Here is a 15,162-nt window from a genome sequence, read left to right on the forward strand (position 1 = left end):
ACAATCATGATTAATCAAGAGGGTACTTAAAAGAACTAAGGGAGAATAGTTGAAATACGGCCTATTTTTTATGCGATTTAATGAAGAAAAAAATCCAGAATGAATTAGTTTTTCAGGCAGGAAACAAGAAAAAGAAAATAATTACATAGTCTATCATTGGGAGAAATGAGCGAGCTCACAAGTGCCTGCCTCAACCTGTGTCTCATCCATAAGCAATGTTCCATAAACTCAATACAGCAAAAGGCCAGCAAAGTACTTATCACTACTTTGATTCATACTTCATTGCGCGAGGAAATATTGAAACGACATTATAAGCAAAAAAAAATCTTAATGATAGACTTCTAAAAGTTTAGGAAGGATATAACTAATGCATGATTGCATTCCAGAAAACTTATAACTGCCAGGCTTCCATCACTTTGTGGATGAATGAATCATTCTCAAATTTCTCATGATTTACCGTGAACACGAACAGAAGAAAAACGAGGAAACGTGCAGATTGCATACATTACTTTAAATTCATCGCCGAGGAAGAGTTTTAAAGGGATGACTCGGAAATTCTAAAATTAGTACTTAATTTATGCCTTACAGCACAAGAAAAACTACAGGGAAAACCTTAAAGAACATAGTACGAAGTTATTTGGGTCATTAAAATATTGATAAGTTAAGATTTAATTAAGTGAGTCAGGTAAGAAGACAGTTTACGAGGTTGAATGCTGCTGCCGAGAAATGCCCCGCCCTGTGTATTTCAGGGAAAGATATTACTAAAATAGATAATGGCGTACCACATGCATCGGACATCTGGACTGTAATATCTCCCACAACGCTCAGCAGCCGCAAACCAACACGGACGATCTAAGGAACAATCGTATCTCCCAGCGCAAGTCGTCGACGGTATTGAGCGTCGAAGCTCTCCAGAGACTCCTTGTGTCCAATTACGCTATCAAGAGCACCTTGCCCTGTCTCAGTTCTACGTAAACGTAGATATCTCGCCATATTATCAAAGAGGATAACTATACGTCAGTATGAAAAAGATAGAGCACAGACACAAAGGCATACTATCAAACTATTATTGCAAATAAAGATCCAATTGTTTGAGCGGAATAACACGAAAGTCTCAACGTCTTAATTGCTGTTTTACTGCTTCAGGCCTACATCCTCTATAACGATTCCATTTTTCGTCTTAATTTAAGTCCTTTTCCGGCAACAATGAACCCTGTTCTTTTACTTCCTTATCCCCAATTGTTTAACTTCCTTTGCTTTACGACGAACTTCGGTACTTCAACGCCATTGTGAACCTGCTCCGCTCCAGAAATTATAGTTACGTCCATTCCTGCACTATAAAAATATTTTTCTCTTTCGTTTTCCATTCTTCTCCACACCTATTTCAAAAAGGCCTGAAGCGTATTCCACACCCAGAAGCATATTTCTATTTCCTCACAGTGCGTTTACATACATGGTTACATAAAACTCGAACTCAAAATAAAAATACTTGATAAATAAAAAATAAGATCCCGTCATAAATTCCTTCTGCACCCTACTGCATGCACCTTTTCTTATGGCTACTATTCGTTCAATATTTTTTCGGCAACAAGCCTATTCCTCAATCCCGAAACCCAACTCATAAAATGCTGGACGTGCTCCAGTTTGCAGCCTGCTTATCTGATGTCCATTCTCGGTTTATTCTGCGCAAAAAAACCTCATTTCTTTGGCTTCATCGAGGTCGATAGCCGTATTTATAGAATTGCTTTTTTAATGCATGTCCCAAGATCTGCAAACGTTTCGGCGATTACGCTTAAGTACACGAAGACAAAAATGCGAGCCAAAATTAGATCATAACTCCTTAAAACGCTTCCCGCATCATCACAGTGATTTTATTAAATAAGGGAACAATTTTGAAGCCTGAAGCGTTACGTGTTGAGACAACGAAATTTTGGAGATAGGTAAATAAAAAAAACATCTCATTAGTAGCAGCAGGTGAAAAACGACAACGACGGGAGTTTCCGGTCACAATTAAATCCCTCCGACCCAGATTAGCACACAGTCACACGGTCACAATGGCCAACGTACTGGAAACAGGCGAACTTAATCAGGTCAGCACCCGTCAGAGTAAAGTTTTCTAAAAGCTTCCTCACCTATGCTGCTATTTCCGCGTTCCGTAAATATTTGATCTGCTTTGAACAGAGGCCACGCGGGAATATATATTCCGAAGCGGCAAATGAAAAAGATTCGCGAGAACAGGAAACAATCGACAGACAACTCCGGAAAAGAGTTACTTCGGCCATACTCGGGACAGACAACTCTAGCGTATCCCGCGTGGGAGACAATAAAGTAATTTCATCGTAGGAGTGACAGGTTGTAATACCATTTGAGGAACTACCGCTGGAAATGACAGTAACAAACATCACACGGCAATACAACCAGGTCTACCCCCAGCTTCATAAAAGCTTCGAGTACAACGCTGGCCCGGCTAGGCGGGCTAGCGAGGAGAATATTTAATAGAATCTCGCCGTATGTCTCGCAAAATATCTTATTTTACACGGAACGAGAGCAAACTCATTCAATGAATGTTTCAAGCACGAGAGGAAAGGAAAGAGAGTACATTTATGCATTCAAACTTTTTTATAGCAGCTCCGAGGAAAGAATCCTAAACACAGTGAGCTGAAGGAATAAAGAAAAACCTCACCGAAACCAAGCACACCCGAAATAGTGAAAAAGGAGTCTGGGAGGGGTGAACGGAGAGATTCGGTTCACTGGTCGAGACTGTGTTTGTGACATACATGAAAGTATAACTTTTAAGGAGCACTAATCATCCTTACATCGAATCGCAATTGAAAAAGTTGCAATCACTTGAAATTTGCGCAAATACCTACACGTGCAAGCGTGAAACACGCGAAGTCATGGCAGTTGCGTAGTAAGTGATGGGCGGCGGGAGAGGTTTCACCAGAACATAAAATCCACAGGATAATAAAACCGAAACCACAGAAATCCTGCATTTTAGGAAGGTAATTGAAGATATTTGAAAAAAATTTCAAATGATAAGAAAATAATAATAAACTAAATAAAATTATTTTGAGAGCGAATCTGGTTCTCAAGGAGGATATCACTTACATGTAAATTAAACATAGATGAAATCAGTTCAGAAACTTATTTTTTTAAAGTTCTTTTATTCCTTTGCCACGGTTCGTTATGCCCACTTTTATACTAACTCTTGCAAGAGAGCTTCCTCTACTGGACAACTGTACGTGCTTCACCTTTTTCACGGCAATTTTTGGATTCAACAGAGGGAAAACACTCAAAAATAAATTAATTTTCTTTGTATTACGGCAAAAAAATCTTTTTACCCGACGGGTGGAATCACAATCCCTGGCGAGTGGCCACTAGCATGAAAGTAGGATGGCGTGGAGAAGAAAGGCTGCGTGGGGAGGCGAGAATAAAACGATCAAGGAGAGTTTCCAGGCGATTGCTGCCCCTGCGCCTGCTGGCATTGGGCAAGGACCCTCAGCGATTCCCATGGTCGATTCCTAAGGAACACACGAGTCCCGGGAAATAAGCCCTCATTCATTCCGCGAAAAAGAAAAGGGCCAGCAACTGCGCCTCAAAATGGCAGAGGCACGCCACTCTGGGCGTCGTATTCTTGTCATTTGAATTTTTCTTTAGTATTTTTATCCTTCCTTCTCTCGCCTAGGACGGGTTGAACTCCTCCAAGGATTCAAATGGTCTCTGCGCAACCTCTTAAGCTACTTCTGAGTTGGGTAAGCGCATGAGCGGGCAAAATAAAAATTACGGCAGATGTAGCGATAAGAAAGAATGAAGTACGATAAATCACCCGCAGTCGTGATCCCCGCGGCATAAATTCTGACGCTGACCCGAGATAACCATCGGTGGATTTGTCATAATTGTATTGAAATTCTACCACCGCGAAATAAATTTCAATTCCGTGACAGCCGCATTAATGAGTGTCGGCAACTAATGGCGTGCTAATTTCACACGGGTGCCCATGGGGAGTCTATGGCCGAGCAAATCATCGTAGATCAAAACAAAAGCGCCACGGGAGAAGTAAAAAAAATCTCAAGAGCGACTGCTCCCAATTAATTATTTTGTATGCTATTGAATGACTGTATATCCCCACCATCGGTCAATGAAAAAATCGATGCTAACGTCTAGAATTCCATTAAGGTTTTAATTCTCCCAGAAGACAGTCACTTCTTTTTCCGCTGCATATTATCATTGGTAACTTAAAACCGAAACAAATTCAATGACGACGAGAAGGCTTTAATTATTCAAGAGTTAACTCCAAATAATACAAGCAAGAAAATAATATGATCGATTCACATACACTGATTGCTTTTCCGAGATATTTTTCCCGTAAGAAACGATTTTCAACCAAGTATTATTTGGGTGAACAGTTAAAGCAAATGACTAGAACATAATGTTAACAAAAACAAGGAAAACACTTTTACGGAATCCACTTAACACTGACCGCAATTGAAACACTACAATGCTTTTACTAGGCTTAATGAAAAACATTCAAAGGACTTCACCTCTCAACATTTCAAAATAAAATAAATGTCACCGATACTCATGAAAAATATTAACACCACCTAGATTCGGAGCTTAAAACTACGGCAATAATTACACTGCGCTTTTCATCACAGTTAGACAAGGACAGACATTCTAATCTTGGCTATAATACAATTTTTTTAAATGTATTTGCAATAATTATGTCACATTGTGAGAAATAACTAGGATTGACAAAATTTTAGGCTGCAGCAGTCGACAATGAAAGCATACGGTTCAAGCTTAATAATAATGTTAAGTTGACCTCGGTAATATTAGTATTAGTACCATAATAAACATGGCAAGTTCGCGTTACGTTTGTGTTACCCCCAACCTGAATTCGCGAATCATTTTGGGGGTAACACAAACGATAGAACGCCAACACAAACAAACCCTATGTCCAGAAATGTCGCACGTCGGAAAGACTCGTATCCGTCAGATTCCCTAACCTAGGAGACGCACTGACGCAGGAAAACAGTGAGCACCTGGCCGATACGAAAATAGACCGAGAACCTGGAACCCCGTGATATCATTCGGAAAGAAATATCAACCGAGGGCCCACGTCAACAACTGTGGGAACGTGAGCGCTTGGCCCGCGATCGCTTGAGAGAGAGAGCGGATGAGGGTTTTGGGATGATGGCGTGAGGGCAAGGTTGACGGATAGGGAAATCGGGGGTGCCGTGGTCATGTGACCTGGGGGGATGGGTCGGATTTGATGGGGAGATTAAACGGGACGGATTGGGGGGGAGTTGAACCGAGCCAGGGGACGAGGCTGCGAGGGGCTGAGGGGAGTGACGGGAATGACACGGTCACGGGAAACCGCATGCGATGAGAGCGCGCGTCACACGAGAGGAATTGTGGGAATCCTGATAGCGCAGGGGAACATAATGATGCGCGACAAGGGAGTCGGAATAAATTTCGACCGTCAATTCCATCGCGGACGCCCGCTCGGATCCCCTCCTCCGCCCCAAATGTATTTTTTTACGGAAAAGAATTCCGCTTTACGACCGGGGATACATAAAATAATTTATTAAAGTAATATACCGGTTGACATGGAGTGTTTTTCGAGTAAGCAGAGCCAGCCAAGATTGGAGCTCCCTATTCAGTTCAAAATAAGGCCTACTCGCTTTAACTCTAATAATAAATCCTACCCTCTTCCTCCCCATCCATCGCTACCTCGCATCCTTAATCCTATCACGGATTTTTAAATCTCTTTCTCTCCGTCCACTTCACTTTCTCCATTCTCTTCAACACCCACATTTCAAGCTTCTAGTAACATCTCGTACGTCATCCTCAACGTCCACGTTTCCAATCCGTAGTGATTCACTCCATACCAGACTCTTCACTAGCCTTTCTTGAAGTTCTTACTTACCTATTAGCGCTTTCCTATTCATAAACGCCTAACGAACTTCAAATAATAAAACTTGGATAGTAGAAACCTATGGGCGCTTCCGAGGCACATGAATTCTCCCTGAAGCACAAAAATTGTGAAAGTAGAATGAATCACAGCCGGACTTCCAAAAATCTGGATTTTCCAGGTAGCCATAAAAATCTAAAAGAATTTGCAAAGGCTACGTTTCGGAGGTAATTAATATTGTATACGACGTTCCCTCCACCCCGCTATTCCTTGAAACATGAATAATGGGAGTGCCTTTCGATCAAGCTACTACCGACTAATTTCGAGCCGTGTTTACACGACGTATTTACTCGTGCGGATAGATGACCGTACTAGTGGGGAAACATTGACAATGAAATAGAACTTGCACTATTTATGAACATGCATTCATTCACATACTGTTGTGGTCATATGCATCGAACGAAAACTGGAATCGATTTGATGAGCAAAGGAGTATTAATACCCTCATAGTATCAATAACAAGACATCACTCAATGGATTTCAGTCGATATTCTCACGCCTAAAAAAGAGATTTCCCAATAAAGATTTATTTCTCATTTTGTCATGGACGAAAGTTACGCCTGAGAGCAGTTGATACACTCCGATTTTTTGATTAACCACCCGCCATTCGGCTCCATTGACAGAAAGTATAAATTCCAATATCTCTCAACATTAAAACGCTTGGTCGTCATTTTATTTAGATGAATCACTAAATAAATTCTCACGCTGTACTACCGCGGCAATTAATAAAAAACGGCGTATCAAGGGAGATAATCAATGAAGTGCGTGACCAACCCATTTCGAGAAGGTCATTGAGATTAATATTAATCATAAAATTCGTGGGCCCCTCACAGCTCCCTCAGTCCAATTCGGCGGATAGCTTTGGACGAAATATCGCGCTTTCCTTAATATCAAACCCTTTTCCGCTGGCTTATTGAAAAAAAACTTGTAGAAGAGGCTAAAGAAGTTAGTCCTTATTCATCTGAGGAAGAATTTTGACTCGGAGGGGTTTTGGATTAAAATTTTTTTTAACTCCGCAGCAGTTCCTTTCATTCAGCATAGCCGAGGCATTTATTAAAAAGTTGGCAATATTCAAATTAAATTCATTAAAGAAACAAGAAAAAAGCACGGTGTCTCGAACCCTTTCAAAGAGTTCGGGAATGCCGATTCGAAATTTTCCAAATGAAACAAAACGGGGTGACGGGTTACAGAAATGAATATTGTTTCAGTAAAAGGAAATATTGGAAGCTGGAGGTTATTTAAAGAAAAAAAAACGAAGATCTCACAACGCATAATAGGGACTGAGGTTGAGACAGAGGGAGCTTGATACCAGTCGATATAAATGCCGACATTGACGTTTATAAGCCAGTCACATCCTTGGGCGCTCTAAATTTAGACCATCAAATGAAAACTTGAAATCTCCGCCTTAATTAAAACATTAAAACTCCATCCCCCAAAATCAATGACGCAATTTTATGAGAGTGTGCGGTGGAATGTAAAGAGAGAAAATGATTTTTTTTGAAGATTCAAAATTATAATATTCGGGTTCAATTGGAGTTCCGGGAGCACTTGAAAATACTACATCCCGAAGAATTTGATAACCCAACGCCGCTCTTGGTAATCATCGAAGAGAAAAATTAAAGACTGCTTGGCAGGATGAAGAATATGCCGAAATTGTGATACACGTCCCTCAAGGCCTCAAAAACCTTCCCAATTAATAGACACTTTGCACACTTGGAGCCGTGTATTTTGAAGTAACTTTTACGACGGGTGAAGTGCTGCAACACACCTCTGTGCACCAGGCCTATCTCTCGAAAAGAATGGGAACGTATTAAAATATGCATGAGGAACCAAAGAGGTAGGTGGAAAAAAATCGCGGGCCACATCAAGAAATGCATGAAAAGGCAAAAATAAACACGCCGGCCGGGGTTGTGGGAAAAAAAGGCGACCTTAACAGCATTCCTCGCGAAGGGCCACAGAGAAAAAGGCGCACGGGCGGCGAAGCCAGGTGAGGCAAGAGTGAAGGAACGTCGCGTTCCGTTTGAACAGGAGGCGGCGTGGCGTGCACGGAAGAACATTCATCGGGAGCGAGGAGAAAAAACATGGCGGCGGGGATGAGGAGGCGAGGGAAAAAAAGATACCACGAGTATTTCCTCAGCTCCTCTGTGAACTGACACAGGAATGTGTGCGAGGAGATGTCACGACAAACTGGCTGTGAGAAGACGGGCGACAAAAATAAAGAGAATCACAGAAGGGGACACGTCTCTCCTAATTTATCGGACCACTCTCACGAAAATTGTGTTGAAAAGCGGATCACTTTTTCCTGATTTTTTCTATAAATTTGCCATGAATTATATTACCTACACCAAGGATACCCAAACATAGGGGTCTTCGTAATTGTTGTGTCTCTTAGTGAAGCGAGGAAAAGGTGACGCTCCTGAAAGTGACCCTATGGTTACTTCAATCGGAATCTTAATTGTACAGTAACTGAACGTAGAAGTGTACGAAAATAAAGGAACCAGCGTGAGTGATTGACAGATTTTCTCCCCAAAGAAGATAACGAATCTATGCCGAATAGCCTTTAAGTGGAAAAAAAGAACGCTGATGTAGATGCTGACAAATGTTTTCACAAAACTCTCTGCATTACCACGGTAGACTAAAAGTTGGAAGTACCTGGTGCGAATTCTAAACAGCTTGTTTAAATAAAATCAATATTTCCTCGTGGAAATTTCGCACTTCCAAGTTACTTTTTAAAGGCTCACCGCCGGCTAATCCTCGGTTTTTCCAAAATCAGTTTCCAGTGACCCCCAAACCAAGTCTGACCAAACGCTACCTAGCGCCGCTTTTCCCTGCCGAAGTTCCCGCCAACACGCGCCACTTTCCTACGCGTTTCGTATATTCCTCGCTCGCACGCTTTGTTTACGCGTTCATGTGGGAGCGGTGCGGGCGGGAGGTAGCGGTGCCCGCAAGGGAGAACGGGTCGGATGAAAGGGAGGCCCCGCCGAGTGCCAAAAACATTTTCCCATCCGCCAGTCAGCGACAGATAATGGAAGGCCCGTTACGGCACTTCGTGTGGGGAGAGATGATGCAAAGATGGGCGGGGGGGGGGGGGGGGGGGGTTGGCGGGTGAGCCGATATCAGGACGCATGGGAATGTCAGGTTCGACGGAGATGAAGAAAGGGAGAGAGAGGCCACGAGGAATGGCAGTGGATCGCGGGAAATGATCGAAGCGGCATCACTGCGAAGGGAGAAAAAAAAAAAAGAATGAATTTTTTAAATCAGTGCTGATAAGTCAATCAGCGAAGAGGTTGCATGCGTCTCACAGGAGTAAAAGCGAGGAACCCAACTAAGAATTTTAATCGCAAAAAAAACTGCTGTTCCTAGTGTTTTACAATTTTAAAAGAAAAAAAAATATAAAAGAAGAAGTTCATGAACATGAAACGGCGGAAAAGTTCGATTGTTTAGGTAACATTATAGCAGTAACAATAACAAGGCATAATTATGTTAGAATACAAGACGTATTTTTATAAGCGAAAAGGCCTTATGAGAGGTCTGATCTGGAGCGTGGCTCTTTTGTTTTAGGCAAACACGTAGACAAAGAGGAAGAATGACGAGAACACACTAGAGGCGCTACCTTAGATGCCGGTGACGAGGAGAATGAGGATGTTGAAAAGAGAGGAGTGGAGAAGAAACGACATTTTGAGTGGCGAGAGAAAATTTCTGGAGGAGTATAGGAAATGAAGGATTTGAATAGAACGAGTACTAAGCAGAAAGGCGATGATTAAAAGCGTGTTTGAGGGAAAAATGTAGGGTAAGAGGGGAGAAAGAAGAAAGAGAATAGGATACATGGGTAAAATGCAAGGCAATAAGCCTATTGGTGAATAATACGGGGTAATTCAATGTGGGAGAGGAGAAAGGCCGAGCTACAGAATAAAATGTTCGACGTAAACCTACCTCCAACGGTATAATTACATATGATACATTACATCGGAAACGGTGGATGTCAGAGAAAATTAGGCGAGATCCCAAAGAAAACCGTGTGCGGACGTAACGCGTCGGGCGCCAACTAATTTCAGAGCAAAGAGTAATTTCGAAGCCACGTTTTCTAGCATTTTCAATGACATGCGCTCGCCAACAATCACTCCAGCCGTGAGCCAAAGGCGAACAATGCCTTATTACACTCCATTACGCTACGGGAGCTGTGGTTTCACCCGGCAAACAAAAACAGCTCGACTAATAAAACTGAAAATCTAAACGCGGATCATAAAGACGCCCGTCAAAGGGATGGAAAAAATGAAGGATTTCCACCAGGCCACCTTTTCTGTTCCGCTATCATCCAGTCACACGCTCATGAACAGCGGGTTTGAAAAGCAATATCCATGCATTGAGATCGTAATCTCACTTGAATGAAGAAAACAAACGGTCAACTGTGCCTCGACATGACCCTAATAAACTCTATGAGGTAATGAACTTAAAAATGTCACCAATGTCGAGATTAATCGAGAGAGAGAGAACCCTTTTGGTATGACTATTCCCATTTGCAAATAGAACATTTCCCAGAGACCCATTATGCGCCAACTTTTTGACGGGAGGGGTATCCCAAAATGAAAAGCTCTTTTCAATATTATCGATGATTCCCGATCGAAACGTGGTGACAATCGCGACTGCAGTCCATGAATGTGTGTATCGTGACCGCAATAACCAAATGAAAAAAGGAGCCCGTCAACGTGATATCGGAGCTTTCCATCGTGCGCCTTCCCCGTTGAATCATATCGAAGGCAACATAAGAGGTCAGGACTATTCATGGAAACTCACGTAATCGAGGCCGGGAGGAATCGACAGAGCGATGACGGACCGATTATTACGACCTCGGGGGAGATTAATGCGGAACCAATGATCTTCGACGATTCGATAGCAAAGGAAAGGTCAATCTTCCAAAATAGTTTTCGGATAAGGGCACACGTAATGCACGGTGATTACAACCCCGAAACATTTTTTCCACTCCCAGATACCACGGGCCCATCGTAAGGAAACGATTATGGAGATTTATGTCTGCCCAAGCTACCCAGATATATAACTGGAGGATCCAATAGCATTGTATTTGCCTAATTTGGAATGCGGGCGCACGCATTTATTTACGATTTATGGACATGCACGGTAAATGAACCCAGTTAAACGAGAAAGTCAAGCTTTAAATTTCGAAAAGACATACTACTTGACGGTTTCATCCTGAATGTGCACTTTCCAAAACAATATTTTCCAATCCCTTTCGACTAACTATGATGCGACACCCGTCCAATTCATATGCGAGTATAATACATACACAGCTAATTTTAATCATATCACGCCCACTACAAAGTGAAGTCTCATGATATCCCAAAGCTTTACGATTTGACAACGATATAAAGCATTATTCGAGCCTATTTTTAAACAAAAACCAGCTCAAATAAGGCGGTATATCGGCCTAAGACTTGCAGACCCAAAAAACTTCTCCACAGCCATATATTTTACAATGCATTACTAATTCATAACTCTTTGAAATGCGTTGCACAGCTTAACGCAAAGAGCAGATACTCCCATTACCGATTTACGACAAGGTGGAAATGAGGCTGCACACGCTAAATGGAAACAGCATCAATCGCATTCAATATTTCCCAGGATCAATGAAACGATTTTAGAATTTTGGCCACCAACCATCGCCTAAATTCACGTCCGGCCGCGCGGTAAATGACAGAAATCATTAGCGCGGCGCAGATTCCCGTGGAGAAATGGTAAAAAAACGCGGCGGAAACGGAAGGGTTCAAAGTGAACGAGATAGGTACGATAGGGAAAACGAATTGATGCTCCAAAAATTTCTAATTGAAGCATGCGCGCACAATTCCCCCACAGCTGAGCGGCCGGGAAGTGCATTACGGCTGGAAAACTTGGTAAACAGCCAGCGAGAACGGCTAGCATGAATAAACCACAGAGATCTCTGAATAAAATATAACCCTCGAGAGAGAAGCTCGAGTATTCCTACCGCCAGGAATAATAGATGAGGAGGAGAAAAATGGACGAAAAAGAAAAAAAGAGACACAAGTGGCGAAATAATATCGAGCCAACTGTAGAAAAACAAAACAGCCTAGCTCTTCCACGTGTTGATTTCGTACCGAACACCATCCGGGAATCTGAAACTGAGAAAGCTGGGACTAATCATTGAACTGTAGAATAGTCGATTGAAGCTTGAAATCGTTCATTTATTCAATGGCGAATATCGAATTTCCATGATGTTTTCCATCCTTGCTTACTTATTCTATTAAGTCTCTCTGCCTTTTTCCGTCAAGAGCTCTCAAAAACAGAAACACACCTGCTTATCACAATTCTTCCACAACAACTACCAGCGAAGGGAGACTGGAACCTTCAAACAAATTTCATCATTCACTTTTGCTAACATAAATTTGGTCCTCTGTCCTGAGAAAAATAATTATTAACAAGTGGTTGACAAATGAAGGTCATTTAAAACGGCAATCGCTTAAGAAATACTTAAGAAAAAATTCTTACATTAAAATTCTCCCTTGAGGCTTGGAAAATTTCAAAATGTAGGAGGTATTTTCGGAATGCCAGGGATCCTTTTCAATACTACAGACAAATAAAAAAGAGGATGAATCGTTTTCAAACGCTTGCAGCTCAAGTCAACTTCTAGTTCAAGCATTCTCCTGTAATGCATCAAGATGTTTCAACCTGAACTGAAAATACTTCAAACCTTAACATTATTTTTAAATCTTGAAAAAAGAACCTCCTTGGACCTTTTTTTTCGCTTCATGCTCGGGAGCGTGACGCGACCTCCGCCACCGTAATGGAAGGATACTTTATATCCTGAGCTCAATGAACTCCATTACTTACGAGTTGAGTACGGGCATATTAAACCACTGGAGTGAAACTTCATCTCCCCGACGACAGCGTCTAGTCTCATGCGGAACATGACTCAAAAGACGCTCCCTGGGAAGAAAACTTTTTTTTTGGGTCGGCCGTGGAAGTCGAGATAAAAAAAGGACCGTAATCGACTAGGGGAGTAACGGATTCGAGCACATTTCTCTCGAGTGACGACGCGTTGCCACCCACTTGCAGCAGACACGCTTCCCGGCGGGCCTTGCCGACGCTTCGGCGCAAATTGTTTCGGAATCACGACGGCCGATCCGAAGTGTCGCGCCCAAGCACGTGACGACGACAGCGGGCTGGGTGCATTCCCACACGGCTGCACGCGAGGTCAATCCATAAAACGGGAGGCGAAAGACACGGGGAGGGGGTTCGAGAGGGTTAGCGGAGATTCCTCCGAGATTGCGGGATTGGGTCGAGAGAGAAGGCAACAAAGAGAATGGGAGGCCAACGATAGAAGAGGAAGGCAAGGCTTTCGAGGAGTCGATGAAACGGAAACACCAACGAAGGGGTACTAAATCCCCAACACGATAGGGATTTCCAATCATTATCGTTGAATAATCACAATCAGTAATTCAAGTAGAAGGCTGCTTGAGATTACTGATAAGTGAAGAATAATTAATTATGTAGGTTATGCAGGTTTATGTGGAGAATTTGTGAATTATTCCAGCATTTCCACCTTTCATTATGGACTTCTGTCTTTAATTCACACTAAGATAGACTCCCTTAAAATTCTTTTCTCTTCCTCCCCTTCCCCTAAAGTCAAGCATTATTCCTTCTAGCACTATTTTTAACATTCCCTCCTCGTTCTGTACTCGGTCCATAGTCCTCTATCTCCAACGTGATTTGCTCTTAAATTATCATAAAAAGTTATCGGTTATGGTAGATTTACATGGAGCATTCTTTCATCTGAGCATCTTTCCCCCTTAAATTAACCTTCTTTCTATGATTCGAAAAAAAGACCTATTTCCTTTCATTAAAAGCTGGTCTATTCCTCCCCTTCCCCGTTTCTCCCCACAAAAAAATCTCGGTATTCTCTCCTCGCTTAATACTAGCTCTAGAGAATTCCTGTCCCTTCCTTATCTTCCTCTTATGTTTCCAACAATATTTACATCACCTCAACACTCAATCCGCTTCCAAAATAACCAACGAGATGAGAGGGGTCAGATCGAGGGAATCTCAACCATTTTCCGTGAAGAGGGCCGACAAATAAAGAGCCGAGATTCCCACACCCTTTAGCCACCCATCGAGGCGTAGAAAGAGGAAGACGGACCGATGCAAGTTGAGAACACGCCCCTGCTGCTCCCAGCTGAGAATACGTGACCGATGGTGACGTGATCGGCAAGCCGGGGAATGGGACAGTCAAGAGGTGGCGCCCGCAGGAGGGCGACCGAAGAAACGGCGAGAGGAAATCATTCATTCAGGAGACGTCTCTGAGGGGGGGCAGGGTCGCTTCCATTCGGCTAAAAGGGGCCAATCGGGCGATCTGCTCATTCGGATTCCGGTCGACGGGCTCCGCGGGGGCAAGGACAGGGCGGGAATCGGCACCAGGAATTTTTATACGAAACAAATCGGCTGGCTTCGGTATTCCGAGACGCTTCTTCGCCTCTCGTTTTCGCAAGCGAAGAGGACCCCAAGCCAAGAGCACACTCCTTCGGGCACTTGTTGAAATACCGCGGAGGCGGGCGACCGAGCCGGAGTTGGCAGAAGGAATGCGTTAGGTGTATTAAGGAGGAGAAGGCCGGGTCGCGGGTAAACTACGCTTCCCTCCGTGAAAATTGAGCCAATGTGGCATATTCCATGGGAGTTTAAGGCAACACCATTCAAGATATAGGGGTCAATTACATATCACCGTATTTTCTTGAAATTACCTTGAAGCTCATACCCGTCTCACACCAGCACAATTATCAATTCCTCAATGATATTAAATTATTAGCATCATTGAGGAATATAATGATATTAAATTATCATTATCATATCGTAAATCAATACATTGATATTTAAACCCTGTACTCGGCAGTCTCTTGACACCTGTGGCTCACGTTATGAGACGTAGTTTCACAGACAATGCCTTACAGAAGTATGTACTTTATTATTTTCTTGAGTTTCATGCATATATTCCCAAAACATTATGAAAAATTTTACCTTCATTCAAGTGAATATTTGACTAATGAGCTACTTATTGAACCTTGAAAAGTAGGAATTTTGCTCATTATTCAGATTCAGGGAATATGCTAGAGAGATATAATTGATATTCATATCTTTACCAAATCAATCGCTCACAATGATTCGGA

General features: G+C 42.5%; 1 protein-coding gene across 4 annotated transcripts in view; it reads right to left on the reverse strand.

Moving 5' to 3' along the window:
• LOC124161102 (maternal protein pumilio-like) overlaps positions 1-15,162 on the reverse strand; it is a 1,117,691-nt gene that overhangs the window by 107,132 nt on the left and 995,397 nt on the right. The window lies entirely within an intron of this gene.

This window comes from Ischnura elegans, chromosome 6 (assembly GCF_921293095.1).
Source record: "Ischnura elegans chromosome 6, ioIscEleg1.1, whole genome shotgun sequence".
NCBI lineage: Eukaryota > Metazoa > Arthropoda > Insecta > Odonata > Coenagrionidae > Ischnura > Ischnura elegans.